At 44.2% G+C, this 12,300-nt stretch overlaps 1 long non-coding RNA gene across 1 annotated transcript in view; it reads right to left on the bottom strand.

Moving 5' to 3' along the window:
* LOC121278093 overlaps window positions 1–12,300 on the bottom strand; it is a 70,555-nt gene that overhangs the window by 35,361 nt on the left and 22,894 nt on the right. The window contains exons 2-4 of the long non-coding RNA XR_005943049.1: window positions 11,588–11,739; window positions 11,282–11,452; window positions 11,074–11,199 (exon numbers count right to left, since the gene is read on the bottom strand). This is a non-coding gene — a long non-coding RNA (uncharacterized LOC121278093). The remainder of the gene's footprint in view (window positions 1–11,073; window positions 11,200–11,281; window positions 11,453–11,587; window positions 11,740–12,300) is intronic.

The following is a 12,300-nucleotide window of genomic DNA, read 5'->3' on the forward strand; positions in this document are numbered from 1 at the left end:
GAAGCTGCTGTCCATGTCTGTATGGTCAAAATTTTTTAATTTTAATTAGTGTCTTTCAAAAGATCATCAAAGGTATCAGAAAACCAATAATATTGGTTAACATTTACTTTCAGTTTTGGTGTGGGGCTAATGCTCGTAGCTGCGTTGCAGGAATACACCGAGGCTCCTTCGACAGCACCTTCCAAACCCACGACCTCTACCATCTAGAAGGACAAAGGCAGCAGGTAGATGGGAACACCACCAGCTGGAAGTTCCCCTCCAAGTCACTCATCATCCTGACTTGGAAATATATTGCTGTTCCTTCACTATCGCTGGATCAAAATCCTGGACCTCCCTTCCTAACAGCACTGCGGGTGTACCTATACCACATGGACTGCAGCAGTTCAAGAAGGCAGCTCACCACCAACAATGCCCACATCCCATGAATGAATTAAAAATAAACCTCTGTTGTCACCTAATCAGACTGTCATCGATCCATTGATCTTTATCCTAAAAAGAAATTTAGGAAATTCCAATTGGAAAAATAAATATGTCATTATTACTCAGGGGAGGGAAAATTGCAACACAACTGCCACCAAGGCTCATGTATTCCTAAAGAAGAACGGTAAATAAAAGTAAAGTCAAATGTGCAATGGATTTTCTTGTAAACTTCATTACACTTACAGGGTTCAAGCCCTGGAAACCTGGCATGTCAGTTTTCAATAGATTGATAGGTAGCTGTTGGACATGTGTGAAAATGGGAAAACTGTTTGTGTCTAAATCACATCACCAGCACACCAATAAAATATTCAAAATAAACTCCTGCTGCTCCCTGTCTCACTTAATTTCCCCAGTGCAAGTGATAGGCAAAATAGGTAGATAGATATCGAACCAGCAGGGATATTAACCCCATTTTCTAGATTGGGAATACCCACTTTACGTATGAAATTTGAGCAATATCAGTTGTGAAATATACGCTGAAAGGCTTTGTGGAAGGCCAAGATATTCACTACATGATCACTGCATGGCGTTCATGTAGGTTTGGGTAGGAAATTTGCAACATGTCCTCAGTAAGTGACAAATCTGCCTTGAGATCTCGAAAATACCATCCAACTCGCCTACCATGTGACTAATAAAATTGCCTAGTGGATCCAGTTTGAAACAATTTTGGCTTGCAATTGATTGGATTCAATTCTTATTCTCAGGGACACAATGGGCCATAACTTCCGTTGGAGTGGCAATTGAGTTAGATTGCCACACTGCTCGAAAGTTCTTACCTACAAAATCAGTCGATCCTATCTTGCACGGCCTTCTGACTCAGGCTGGGTGAAATCCATGCAGTGATGCAGTGCAGCAGACTCCTGGGGCCCACCATTGAGAGCTGTAGAGTTGAAGGTAAGTCAACTAAGTCACCTTTTTATGGCACTAGCTGCCTTAAATCAGGTAAGATTAAAGGTTCAGGCTAGGGAGAAGGTAAGTGTATAAGGTAAGTGGGTAGGGTTGGAGGGGTCAAGGGGACAATCAGGGGGGCAGAGGTCAATTAGGGGTGGTTGCAGGTCAGTTGGCGGAGTTTGGGAGGGCTCGGGGGTGGGAGGGGAATGTCAGTCGGGGGGTTTCAGACGGGGGAAGAGGGTGTCAGTCGGAGGTTTGTTAATCAGGAGGATCAGTCGGAGGTCGAGTGGGGTGTCAGTTTGGGGGGAGGTGGTCATTTTAAGCGGGTTGTTAATCGGGGGATCAATGCAGGTTGGAGGGCATATCTGTGGGGTGGGGGTCCCATGTAGGGTTGGCAAAGTTGCGGGGAGGGAGGGTTGGTCCTATGGGGGGGGGTGGGGGTGTTGGTTTGGGGGGTCCTGTAGGAGTAGAGGGATCTCATAGGGGTTCAGTGAGGAGTGGAGGGTTCCCATGTGGGGTCAGCGGGGTGTGGTGGGAGGGAGGGCTGGGGGAATCCGTGGTGGGGGTCAGTGTGGTTCTGTGCAATAGTTACCCAGAAGCTAAAAATGGTTTTAATTCTTCTAACCTGCTGCTTGTGATCAACATCACTGATAGGTGCTAGGGGGAACAGTGACTCGAGAACTGCCATGGTAGCAATTCAATTGACTTTTAAAAACATCATAGAAATATCTGCTAAGACAGTTGGTTTCTTCTGTAAAAGGGTGACCATTGTCCTTCTTATTTCCGCTCTCCGCTGATACAATTTCTTCTGATAATGCAGCACAATAGCTGGACATATTGGAGCCATCTGTTGTTTTACTAAACTTCTGTTGTGTTTGAACAGTTCAGAAACAGGCCAGAACCTGGATAATCTGCACAATCTCCAGCCACAACAAACTGCCTTCTGCTGAGAGCCTGCACTCCCCTTGCCAATATGGGATGTGGCATGTTTGTGGTGGCCAGCCAGCCAGGATGAAGGAGTGCACCAGCTTCTAGGAGGTGCCCAGTTGGATCTGTAAAGAAGAGGACAACTTTTTTTAAGGAGGCCAAAGGAGACAGATAAGAGGTTTCTCAGGGCTGGGGTGTGAGGCATCTGCCTGGCATTTTTTTTTTAACAGTCCACGGTGTGCAGAATTGAAGGATAGTGCTCCAATAAATGGCAACAGGGTTTTATGTGCATTATACATGACAAATGCCTTGTAATTTCCTAATTGTTGCCATGACGTTCTCGTGCCATGTTGATCCTTTCCCTCAGGAAATTGATCTCCACATCAATGCTCATGGGAATTCTGGTGGCTTCTAATCACTGCATACAAAACTGCCTGGTTTTAGCAACATCTTGCTGGAATGAACATGAACATAAGAAATGGGCAAAGAGGAAACAGCGCTTGAAACAGCAAACCAAAACTGAATCTGACCATGGTTCTGTGTTTCATCCAGCGCCATCATAACTTTAATTTCTGCATCAAATTGCAGAGTAGATGGGAAATGTTTGATTCTGCTTCTGAATAAAGATAGTATCTCCATGTTGAGTGTTCTCTCAGGATTCCTTCCCAGCAGAGCAAATGTTGAAAAATTGGTGGATCCATCCCAGCACTTTCCTGTTGCTCCAGCACTGGTGATAATTAAATTCCCAATTTCAGACTAGGCTCCCAGTGATGAAAATCAGAGTCACTGCAGTAAGACAACTAGGGGGAGATAAGACTGAAGGGGCCATTTTAACCTAAACCAGCAGCCAGGAAATTGGCAGGTTTTGTCCATTTTATACAGAGCCCAACATTACTCTCCATTGAAGTCAGTGAGGTGTAAAAGGAACACCTGACCTGACCTTACCCACTTCCCACCCAGTGGTTTGGTTAAAGTTACCCCTGAAAACCAGTTGGAACTGACATTGACAGGAGAGTTATCATTTAAGCATCACGGCTGTGGAGGAGTGGTGCAACATCTAATAGGGAAGCACTGGTTGAAATAAGAAAATATATGGCGGGATTTTTTTTATGAGGAGAGGTTGAGTAGGTTAGGCCTGTACTCATTGGAGTTTAGAAGACTGAGAGGCGACCTTATTGAAACATATAAGATTCTTAGGGGGCTTCACAGGGTAGATGCTGAGAGGTTGTTTCCCCTTGTGGGAGAGTCTAGGACCAGAGGACATAATCTCAGAGTAAGGAGTCGCCCATTTAAAACAGAGATATGGAGGAATTTCTTCTCTCAGAGGGTTTTCAACCTGTGGAATTTTTTACCACAAAGGGCTGTTGAGGCTGGGTCATTAAGTATATTAAAGGCTGAGATAGACAGATTTTTAATCATTAAGGGAATCAAGGGTTATGGGGAAAAGGCAGGAAAGTGGAGTTGAGGATTATCAGATCAGCCTTGATCTCAGTGAATGGCAGAGCAGACTCTATGGGCCAAATGGCCTACGTCTGCTCTTATGGTCTTATGGTTATCATGGATGCCAGTGCGCTTGAATTTTGACTGACAGCAGTGTTGTAATGTTGATCCTCATCTGATACAAGGGTGATGGGTTTTATATTGGGTGCCATCAGGTGCTGCAACCCAAGTTGCACTACGCCTGTAATGCGCACAGATTCAAGTTCATACCTCAGCCCATTTAACATGACCTAGCTGTGCCATGTCCTGTGAATGAGGCTTTGAAAAAAAAGTGTAGCTGCTGGTCTGAAAATCTCAACTGCAGTCCTGGCCTTTGACTCAAAAGCCACATCTAAAAGGTTCTTATTCTTTGATCCAAGGAAGGTGCTGGTGCAACCCAATAATAGTTAATTCAGGAAACCCTGAGTTTGGGTGTTCCATGGCCATTTAGGACAATTCAGGGCAGTGGGGAAAGGGCAAAGCCCTGACATAAAAGGTCTCAATTTGCTCTTCGTCTTTGTTATGTTTAGGACTCTAGTTTTAGGCTCACCCACAAGTGGAAACATCCTCTCTATATCTATCCTATCAAACCCTTTTATTATCTTAAAGACCTCTATTAGCCATTCACCATCTCTTATCTAAAGAAACTGCTCACTGGCACTCCATTTAGGTTCCGCTAAGGTCACTCAACTCCTGACCTCAATACAGCCTTGGTTCAAATATGGACAAAAGAGCTGAACTCCAGAGGTGAGGTGAGAGTGACTGCCATTGACATCAAGGCCATATTTGACTGAATGTGGCATCAAGGAGCCCTAGCAAAACTGGAGTCAATGTGTGGAATCAGGGGGAAAACTCTCTGCTGCTTGGAGTAATACCTAGCACAAAGGAAGATGGTTGTGGTTGTTGGAGGTCAATCATCTCAGCTCCAGGACATCACTGCAGGAGTTCCTCAGGGTAGTGTCCTAGGCCCAGCCATCTTCAGCTGCTTCATCAATGATCTTCCCACCATCATAAGGTCAGAAGTGGAGATATTCGCTGATGATTGCACAATGTTCAACACCATTTCCAACTCCTCAGATACTGAAACAATTCCTGTCTAAATGCAACAAGACCTGGACAATATTCAAGCTTTAACTGATAAGTGGCAGGTGTGTGGTGCAATACTCTCCACTTGCCTGGATGAGTGCAGCTCCAACAACACTCAAGAAGCTTGACAGCATTCGGGAAAAAGCTTAATTGGCACCCCATCCACAAACATTCACTCCCTCCACCACATGGTGGAAGCAGTGTGTACCATGTACAAGATGCATTGCAGGAACTCATTAAGGCTCCTTAGGCAGCACTTTCCAAACCCACAACCACTACCATCTAGATGGACAAGGGCAGTAGATAGATGGGAACACCACCACCTGGAAGTTCCCCTCCAAGCCACTCACCATCCTGACTTGGAAATATATCGCCGTTCCTTCACTGTCACTGGGTCAAAATCCTGGAACTCCCTCCCTAACAGCACTGTGGATTTACCTACATCACATGAACTGCAGTGGTTCAAGAAGGCACCTTCATCACCACCTTCTCAAGGGCAATTAGTGATGCGCAATATATGCTGGCCCAGCCAGCGATGCCCACATCCAATAAATGAACAAAACAAAAGAGCTTCAGCCTATTCAGTTTTTACTGATAAGTATATCAAACTGTCCCACTCCAAAAAGCTGTGAATGCTTTGAGAAAGAGACTGAACTGTAAAATTTGCATTTATTACATTCAGGCAGTTTTGCCTGCCTCTGTTGGAGCTTGGGTGACTTTGTTGGTGAGCGGGACCAAGCCTGGCTCAATGGATAGTGTAGAAGACCATGCCAGGAGCAGAACCAGCTGTACCCATAAATGCGGTCCCAACCTGGTGAAGCTACAACACAGGACTACACACAAGTAAGAGTATGCCATAGGAGATCTATCTGATCCCACAACCAACTAATCAGATCGAAGCTCCGCTACCTTGCCATATCCAGTCATGAATGGTGATGGATAGTTAAACAAAAAACAGGAGGAGGAGGAGGTTCCTGAACATCCCCATCCTCGGTGACAGCAGAGCCCAGTGTATGAGAGCAATAGAAACCCTGACGCATTTCTAGCCACCTTCAACCAGCAGTGCCAGGGCAATGATCCATCTCGGTTCCCTTCTGAGTCCCCATCCTCACAGTCTTCAGCTAATTTGATCCACTGCATGTAATACAAAGAAACAGCTGAGTGGACTGGATGAAGAAAAGCCAACAACCCAGCTGTAGTATTGAAGACTTGTGCTCAAGGACCAGCCATGCCCCTAACCAAGTTGTTTCAGTATGGCTACAACACTGGCATCTACCCAATAAAGTGGAAAATTACCCACATGTTCTGTCAACAAAATGCAGGACAAATCCAAAATCTGGCCAATTACTATCAATCTACTCTCATTCACCAAAGCGATGCAAGGTGCATGGACAGTGTTTTCATGCAGCGGTCGCCAATGCTCAGCTTGGGTTCCGGGGAAATACTCAGATCCAAAATTCATTATAGCCTTGGTCCAAACATGGACAAAGGGGATGATTCCAAAGATGAGAGTGACTGCCCTTGACATCAAGACAGCAATAGTCTGAGGATAGTATCAAGGATCCAAGTGAAATTGAGGTCAATGGAAATCAGAAGAAAAATTCTCCACTGGTTGGAACCATACCTGGCACAAAGGAAGATGGTTGTGGTTTTTGGAGGCCAATCTTCTCAACTCAGTATATTGTTGCAGGAGCTCCTCAGAGTAGAATTCTAGATCCAACCATTTTCAGGTGCTTCATTTAAGATTTTCCATCATTAGATCATATTGAACAGTGTTCAGTTCCATTCGCAACTCCTCAGATAACAAAGCAAACACTGCCTGCATGCAACAAGACCTGGACAATATTCAGGCTTGGGCTGATAAGTGGCAGGTAACAATTACACCACACAAATGCCAGGCAGTGACAATCTCCAAAAGACAAAGTCTAACCATCAGCCCTTGACACTCAAAGGCATCACTATCACTCAATCCCCCAATATCAACATCCTAGGTGTTACCATTCACCAGAAATTTAACTGGGCCAGCCATGTAAAAACTGTGGTTACAAGCGTAGGTCAGAGCCTCTCCGTATGTACGAGGCATAAGTCAGGAGTCTGATAGAATTCTTTCCACTTGCCTGGGTGAGTGCAGCTTCAACAACATTTGAGAAGCTTGACACCATCCAGGGCAAATCAGTCTGTACTACCTAAACATTAGTTCACTCCACCACTAGCGCACAGTGGCTACACTATGTACCACCGTCAAGACAGAGTGCAGTAACTCGCCAAGGCTTCTTTGAACACATCTCCAAAACCCATATGACCTCCATTGCCTGGAAGATCAAGGGGTGCAGATGAATGGAAACACCACCATCTGGAAGTTTCCCTCAAAGTCACACACCATCTTTACTTGGAAATATATTGCCATTTCTTCATTGATGCTCAGTAAAGGTCCTTGCATTCCCTACCTAACAGCACAGTAGGCATAGCTTCACCACACGGACTTTCCTGGTCCACGAAAGGGACCACCATCACGTTCCTAAGGGGAATGAGGGAAGGCAAATAAACGCTAACTTTACCAGCGATGTTCACATATTGGGCCATAAATTCCAACTAGCGTCAGGAAGAGATGGCCTGCAGGAATTCGAAGAAATAAATACCTACATACCTGCCCTTGAAAATTACATTGACACTTCCATTTGCTGGAGCTACTTGGGGCCTGCAAGGAAAGGTGCCTTGCAGGTTCAGCAGTTTCAAGGAGGCCACACCGCCTTTTTTACGGCACTCGGGGGGTTGGAGGTTACAGGCTCGTGGGTCGGGGAGGTAGGGGTTGGGAGTTCAGAGGTTGGTGGGTGTTGGAGGTTGGGGGAGTGGGGGGTCAGAGGTTGGCGGGATGGGGTTGGGGGTTTGTGGGATGGGGGAACTGAGTTCAGGGGTTGTTAAGGGTGTGGGGGGAGTCCCGTGGGGGGTGTTGGGGGGGAAGGAGTCCCATGGGGGAGGGTCGGGGTGTAAGGGAGTCCCGTGGGGTCGGTCTGGGGCTTTACAATAGTTACCCGGAAGTTGGAAGAGGTTTTAATCTTTCTAACTTTTCCTGGGTAACTATTGGAATAACCCACATGGAACCATCCAAAGTTTGCAACTTAAACCACAATTTCAGATCATTCTCAGTGCAGTGCAATTGTCAAGAGGAAGTGGGCACTTCTGGGCAATTGCCATGCAAGCCCTTACCTGGGAACTTCCCAGAGGGATTCCCCAGCACATCTTTGGGGCACCCCCAAATCCAATGCTGGGGAGCTTGGAAGTTACAGCTCAATTGTGAATGTAAAAAAACCCACTGTCCTGTCATCCTGCAACTCAGAGACTGTCAATCAGAACCACTATTGGCCACTTAGAATATTTAAATATTTAAGAGTTGTGGGATGAGTTAATCCATTGGTCTATGCCAAATACTTTGAAAGACCTCCCAGAGAGTACACCATTCAGGTAAAATGAGATCAATCAAACCATGCATAGTAAGCACCTCCAGAACAACACACGTCTCTGCCATACCAGTGGTGTGAATATTAGTCAGATTTTAACATCATCCCCTGCATCTTGTATATGATAGCTAGAAATAATAGACTGTAACCTGTTACCCCATGTGTGCATTGCTGTTAGAAATACAAAATCTAATTAATAACCAAAGATAATAATGCAACATTTTCATCCCAGACATCAAACAGAACCATTCACACTCCTGCAGATAGACTATCAAACCTGTCCCAGGATAGGGATGCCTCAGTCGGTGGTTGTAAAGGTTACCACTGTGCTATTGCCATCAAGGCTTAGAAGTGGCTTTCATCAAGTGCTTTGACTGGATGTGCTTGGGAAGGTTCTTCAGATGGTGACAGATATGCGAAGCCAAGAGGAAAGATGTAAACTGGATTGTTGACAAACTTAGCCACGTGTGGATGTCAAAGGAAAATTTCTTCTATTAGAGTAGCATGAAAATCCTTTGCAACCAACAATACCTTCTACAACCGATCAGGCTGTTTCTGTTCCTTCAAATGGTCCCTGCTGTCTTTGGCTGCCTTCTGTCTCCAAGGCCTTCACGATGAGGCACCATTGCAATCCTTGACAATATTACAGAGGAGTCCCAGAGTATTCCAGGCACCTGACACATGTCCTTAGCATTCCAAAAGTGTGCTGTGAACCTCCTAATAGCAGTGCTCGGCTGATGTAGTGTCAAAGCACACAGGTATCATCAGCCAATACTAATCTCCTGAGGTCCACCCGACAACATACGATCCGGTCAGGCATTCAGAAAACAGAATCTGTTTCTGTTGGTCAATGTTTCCCATACTTCTTCCTGATGTGACCCAATTTTAGTGCCTCAGACTTTGTGTGACCCCAGAATGAAAATCAGGGAGCAGGGGAGAGAGTTGTTGAGCAGGGGTTGAGGGTGTGGCGGGAATGGAGCGGGGCGGAGGGGGGTGGCAGCATTGGACAGTTATTGAGTGGGGGAGGTGCGGTTTGCTTGGCTGGGGAGGGGAATTATTGAGTGGGGGTTGTACTGAAAAAAGCAAAGACCTGCCTTTTTACAGGCTGCGGGTGTAGCAGCAATCGGGCCTCAGAGAACAGACAATTAAATCACTGCCAGTGACAGCAAAACACCCTGAACATTTAAAGGGGCCTCACAGCTGTCAAAACTCAGGTCGAGCTCCACAGCCACCATTGCTGCCTCAAAGCTGGTGACACCAAAAGCTCAAGCTGCGGCCCCACTGGGGGTCGTAACCTACTATTTTGGAACCCCTGATGTAGGCGGTAGGATTGATGAAGGGAGTACAAATGGCCAAGTGGATAGAATCTATCACTGCTTGGACCTTCAGGAATTCTGCCACACTATAAAATTATAGTGCTCAATCATGCTGCTGCTGCTTATTGTGGTGAAATGAATGAAATAGCTTAGTCTAGCAAACAATACATCAACGACCTCCTTAATACATCTGTGCACAACTGCATGTTATGGATGGCCTAAAATGGAGCTGGGCTGTTGGTCAGGTTTCAATGTACAGTATATATCATTGATAGTTTCCTTTATGTAGTCCAGCATCCACAGCATCTTAGGAGCATTTTAGCACGAGAGCACCATCAAATAGGTCCTATGCCCCTCTGGTGCTGCTCGGCCAGCCTGGCCTCCCTCCATTATGTCCCCTCTTCTTCCTCGAAATATGCATATGAGATACCAACCGGTCAACCTAATTTACATCTTGCCCAGGGAGGATGTAAAACAGGTTGCCAGTTCACTATTACGCTTTTTACACCAGAGTTCAAGATGAATTTCACCCTCATTGTAATCTCTTTAAAATGATGGGGAGATAAAAGGAGACCCTCACACCCAAAGATGCAAAAGTAGGCAGTAAGCAGCTACCGGCAGCAGACAAAATCTCCAAAATTTACAGAGAATTAAGAATTCTGTGAATCATTGGAAAGTTATTTCTTGGGCCCTTTAAATTCATTTCTTGCTTTTCTGTAATTGTTCACCAGTCTGGCTGCCTGCCTTATAAGCCGTGAATGCCATTAACATGGCCAGTGATAAAAATAAAAGGGGGACATATGACGTCACTATATCATTACTACAGTACATCATTTAATTGCCCGTTCTGGGTTAGGATCTTCTATTTTCCGCTAGAAATGGTGGAAGAAAATTGGACAGCTGCTAAAGCACATCCGGTGTAATACATCCCCACCCAACTGCCTGCTGTAAAATCAGTGTAAAACTGGTGTAATACATCCCCACCCAACTGTCTGCTGTAAAATCAGGCTGCAAGCTTGCTGGTCAACGTGAGATGCAAACCTTTACATAGCTGCAGTGTTTAAAGAAATCCTGGCAGCTGTCTATGTAACACACAGGCAGACACTCTATCAGAGACTGACCGTGATTCAAACGCAGGTATTTCAACAGGAAGACTTTGAGGGTACAAGTCAGCAACATTTCCAGTTGTCCATTGTTCACACCAGCAATATGCACAAATTAAATTTCAACCTATAAGTCACTGACAGGACTTCAAAGTTTATTATCTCAAGTGCTTTGAGAAATTTCAATATGAGAGCACGTTATATAAATCAACTGCATTATTAAATTAAATTCCTCCATTATATTTCACAATACAGTATTGCCTTCTTACTGGACAATCGCTTTAATCACTGCTTTAAAGTAAAACAGGTCTAAATGGGGAAATCTGTGCATACCTTTAAAATGTTTTCTTTCTTTCCCAACCTCTTCTCTAGTTTCAAATGTCAATTTCTTTCCTCTTCGGAATGTCTTTTATGGTGTTTATATTTTTTGACCTCTGTGTCTATCTTACTTTGTTCTTCCTGTTGGGAGAATACGTATCTTTAATTATTTTTCAAGAAAAATCCATAACAGCTTGCAAAACATTGTATAATTAGTTTGCACCTTTATTGAGTCAGCTTCTTCTGCTAGTGAACGATCTTTCTCCTTTATCTCTTTGCACTACTGTTCAGCCACATCCATTCTCTTCTGGTGCTCAACCATTTCCTTTCTTGCCTGCTCCAACTTATTCTTTACAGGCTCAATTCTGTGCCGGGCATCTCGGGCTTCTTCTTTCTAGTTAAAAGTAAGAAGGAAACTTGCATTCATGATAGAAAGGAGTCAGTTATCACCCAGCCTTATACAAACTGATTTATTTTCATGCATCAAGTCTCTGAAAGCATTCAACAATAAGTGAATAAAACTTAACACCTGAATATTCTGTGCAGTATTTAAAACATGGTGTGCACAGATTTGATACTTAAAGACGCGTAATTCATAACTGATGAAGACACTGGCGTGGGAATATTCACTGACTGGGGTTCCTCAATGTTTTCTAAATCTGCAATTTCGGTTATTCTTTTCTGAAATAAACAGAAATGAAAAGGTATGAGATTATTCCTGGGTTTATTTCTTTATGAGAAAGCATTGAATACTTAAATTTAAAAAAAGAAACATAATCAGTTATATTTTTTTTTCGGCTTTTAATTACTGATCTGGATTTGTCTCCTTTGCATTTGTGCATTGTTAATATGAGTATGAACTAGCTGGATTCCTTTCTCTATTGACTCCAACTGCTGTTGATAGAATAACATCTGAGCTATTTCTTCGTTCACTTCCACTTCCAGCTGACCATAACACAAAAAAACTTAGTGTTGGATCCTTAGTCACTAGTTTAGTTGGACTAATGGATCTGGTTTGCATGCTTGTTTCAGGGTGACCAAGTTGGCACCACAGATGAGCAGGTCAGTAGACGGTGCCTATATAGAATACATTCTATTTATTTACAAAGAAACTCAGCAGCTTTTGCTTTTATCAGCAGCTACACTTATGTGCTAACAATGAAAACCCTGCCTCTACATTACAGACTCTTACTCTAGACTGCAAACTACTGACTACAGGCTACTAAGATGGTAAGCATTACA

Source organism: Carcharodon carcharias, chromosome 5 (genome assembly GCF_017639515.1).
Source record: "Carcharodon carcharias isolate sCarCar2 chromosome 5, sCarCar2.pri, whole genome shotgun sequence".
Taxonomy (NCBI): domain Eukaryota; kingdom Metazoa; phylum Chordata; class Chondrichthyes; order Lamniformes; family Lamnidae; genus Carcharodon; species Carcharodon carcharias.